The 4,119-nt window shown below is 37.7% G+C and overlaps 1 protein-coding gene across 1 annotated transcript in view; it reads left to right on the top strand.

The window, feature by feature from the left end:
* Positions 1-3,990: 3,990 nt before the first annotated feature.
* Positions 3,991-4,119, top strand: part of LOC113761431 (arginine decarboxylase) — a 3,230-nt gene continuing 3,101 nt past the window's right edge. The window contains exon 1 of the mRNA XM_027304415.1: positions 3,991-4,119. This exon is cut by the window's right edge and continues 3,101 nt beyond it. The gene's annotated coding sequence lies outside the window, so the exon portion shown is untranslated.

Here is a 4,119-nt window from a genome sequence, read left to right as displayed (position 1 = left end):
AATATGACGTCTTAGCAGCAAAATAAAAAAAGAAAAAGATGAGCACGATGAATTTAATTCAATGATTAATTATTAATATGTGTTTTGCTCCTAAAAGAAATAAAAAAAAACATTTGTTCTGCTGAAAATTGACACAACAAGTTTTATGATTAAATTGTTCACATGCTGTTGAAGCGTAATTAATATTCATTAAACCCTACGTGATTTATGCCGAAGTCAGGATGCCTCTTGTCATTTGAAAATATTCACATAAACTCTTTATGCTTTCGACTAAACAAGAAAAAAATAAAAAAATTTTGATTGGATGATTGGAAAAATATGAAATATCAATTCTGTCCCTATTTAATAATGTTGAACAAACTCAAATCTATAGTCAATCTCATCCCCTCATTTTGATTTGTCTCTTTTCTACCTTTTTTTTTTTACGGTTTGGAGGGATATCCCGGAATCATTCGAACTAATCCCCCAGACTAGACAGAGCTCGTCTCAAAGATGCCTAGCAATGATAGCAAGTGCGTATCGAACCTGAGAGCTTGCTGTAAAAACAGATGACCAGAATCAGCTAAGCTACCCACTGGGGCAATTGTCTCTTTTTCTACTTCATTGTTTTTTTCCCTCTTTCCTCATATTTTCTTTCTTTTTTTCCCCTTCCAGTCGTTTCTTTTTATCTTTTATGCTTCCTTTAAGTAACGTTCTTTCTTCTCTCTCTCTCTCTTTTCTTCCCTTTCTCGTTCATTTTCTTTCTTTTTGTTCTCCACTTTTGAACAACCCAACCACCATCTTGCTCCATGAACCCAACAGAATCTTGAACAGAAATGAATCAATTACCATCAAATTTTCCACACAGGAATCATCCCAGTTTTTCGGGCATAAGCGAAAATCCCACCAGCTTCAATTACCCGGCCAGCATCCCTAATGGGCTTCAACTTATTCTCTCTCCCAGTGTAGTGATTGATCAAATTGTTATCTGCGAGCTCAATTGTCACCACATCCTGAAGAAAATCTCCAATGGATAAATTTCTCCATTCCCCACATATTTCCTGAAAAAAATCCTCGCATAAGATTCGGCCACCACCGCTGCTCCTCCTATCAGCTCCGCCGGGGCATTGCTCACGGGAAGACCCGTATCCGAATAGTCACCACCGATGACGATGGAGTAGTTCGATTTGAATTGGCCCGGTTCAATGAAACGCGTCTGGGAGAAAAGAGGGAAGTCCGATTAGAGCACAGGACCCAAGCTTTTTGTTTTCTTCCAGGTTGGAAAGATACTCGGCGGGATGGAGTGGGGGTAAAGTACTTACAGAGCACAGGACCCCACATAAATTTAGACCTTTGTTCATAGTTTTGACATCATAAATATAAAAGCTAACGTTTTGATCAAAAAAAAAAAAAAGAAAAGAAAGAGAAAAATTAAAAATGGAGTGGCAGTAGTTGAGCAATCTTTTATTGTTTATTTGGAGGATTTTTTTTGGGACAAAAAAGTATACATTTTAGGGCACCTTAATATTTGGATGTACGAAGGATATTTTTTGGGACAAAAAAGTATACATTTAGGGCACCTAAACCATTTTTCATCGTAAATTGCGTTTTCAATGTGCGTGCATGGTATTTGTCGGTCATTTAGGCAAATTTTCAGCATCTTCTAGTTCAGTCGGAATCACGGGAAGGTTATGTAAATATTTGTAAATGACGAGTCTTTATCGCAAATCACATAGAGGTTATGTACGCATTTTTAAACGACAAGAGAGTCCTGACTTTTACTAACGTTTCAGAAAAAAAAAAAAGAAAAAAAAAAGAGAGTCCTGACTTTATCGTAAACCACAACAAAGTTGAGTGGATTTTTACCCAAGGAATAAAATTTTCCCTTTGGTGGGGCGACTCGTCTTCAATTGCCGATCGCAACAGATAAAAGGATAAGATCGGAACTGCGGTAAAAATCAAACGCAAGCTCTATCGTAATTATGGAGAATTTCTGCAAACGCCTGGCTCAGGTGCAACCGCCAAGGGACTGCTAATTTGACCGTTCAGTCCAAAGGTGAACGGATCCTTTTCCGGATTGGTTGGTGTGGAGAATTAGTACTCTTTTAACGTGTGTTCTGCGCGTTAAAATTGGGCCCCTTCCCTCAAAAAAATAAAAATTTGGGCCCCTTCAATAAAATTTGGAATTTCTTGAGTGTCCCCCAAAAAAAAGGACAGAAGAGATTCAGTATTCTCCGGGATAAGGTTTGCCGAGGGAGGTGATCTTGTGAGTCATTTTGCAAACTGCATATTCTCGGGAGAAATTCAATGTTCTGTTCCTTTTTGGGATTTCGATTTTCTATCTCCATACGTAGAGGACGACAGGATAATAACTTCCCTAGCTAGGGACCCGGAGTAAAGATATCCCACTTTATGCTGCTCTTTGGCAAGAAAAGTTCTTAAAATGCCTTTTTTTTAAAAAAAAAAAAAAAAACTCACATGGATTTTAATGGATACTCAAAACAAAACATGGTTTTTTTCATTGCATTTAAGGTCTACTTCCACAACATATTGCCACCACATCAATCATACGTGTAAAACAAAATCTAAATACCACACCATCTCCCATAAAATATGTGAATTGTCTGTATATGCGCGTTTTAGATAACTGTCGACGAAAAATCTCTATTTTTTTTATACCAACAAATAATTAGGTTATAAAAAATTAGACATTCAACATACATTATTGAACCTCATGCCTTCAGAATATTTTGAAACCTTTTCTTTTGGTTTAATGAAGAGTTCAGAAAATCTTAGAGCTGTGGATAGCGGAAGCTCCAATAGAGTATGCTTCCAATTATATGTTTTAAAACGAATTTGTTGGAGATTTAAACTCAAGATCTTTTGATTTCTGGAACTTTAATCTTAATCCCTAAATCGAAACCATGAAGACGTGCACTTGAATTCTTAAACATAAACAACTTCATTATAATATGCATTTTTCTTGCTGCATAGTTTGCCATTTGTATTTCTGAAGTGGATGCATTGTAAATCTTATCTTAGACCATGGACAAATAAAATCTAATTCTTATCCATATATTTATCCTCCAAAATTATGTACTTGCATCCACATTTCTATTTCTAGTATAATTTCTGTTTTATCCGTGAGAACAAGAGGACGGAAGAGTAATTACAACCGCCATAAGGCGTGTGGGTGGTGTGGAGTTCAAGCCGGAAGGCAAACTACCAGCGAGGCTGAGGTGGTAATATCATGGCCGTACTTTGGAAGACCAAATAGCCATGAACCTTCTTCCTCATTTCCTCATCTTTGTCATAGTGTCGTGTCATTCATGTAAAACCCACCCTTCAAATTTCTCACGATATTTCCAGACTCAGCTAACCTCTATCATCTTTCATCTCGCCACGCGAATTCAAGCACTAACTCTGTCACTGACGACACCGGTGACGGTGAGTGAAGACTCCCGAATTGTGATTCCACGACCCTAGGCCACGCGGCGACCCGATGCTGATTAGAACCCGCGACAGAATCTCAGACCCACCAAATAAAGAAAAAAAAAAAGAAGAGGAAATTGTAAACTGTGAAAAAGTCCAAAATTTATTTTGTCAAGTCCCAGCACCAAACCATCTGCACTAGTACGCGTATACTTATGAGTTAACATCAGAAGTGTTTGGATAGCACAAATATGTTAAATAATATTTCACCTGCATCATAAATATATTTTCTAATTCACCTTTTTATATTTTTAATTATCTTTTTATCTCACATACATCACATCACAAAAAATGCTACAGTAATTATTTCAAATAATACATTATCCAAACAAACCGTTACCAAACATATAACCCACCCAAGAAATGCAGATCGAAAAGAAGAAAAGGAAAAAAAATATATACAACCAGATATTTCAATTAACAAAAGAGGTAGGGCCCAATAACAGAGCTCCTAAACTCCTCCTCCACCTATATAAACCGATAGTGCCTCTCATGCAATTCTCGCTCACTCAGTTCTCGTGCAGCGTTGTTTTGACAAGCCTTATACAGAAACCCTAGCCCCCCTCTGTTTCCTTAGCCGTTAGGTTTCCGTCACCGCGCGCTCCCTCACCCACCCTCCCTCTTCACCCCTCCTTCTCCCTACCCCCA

This window comes from Coffea eugenioides, chromosome 2, assembly GCF_003713205.1.
Source record: "Coffea eugenioides isolate CCC68of chromosome 2, Ceug_1.0, whole genome shotgun sequence".
NCBI classification, from domain to species: Eukaryota; Viridiplantae; Streptophyta; class Magnoliopsida; order Gentianales; family Rubiaceae; genus Coffea; species Coffea eugenioides.
The sequence above is the reverse complement of the archived record's forward strand: the minus strand, read 5'-3'. Positions and strand labels throughout refer to the sequence as shown.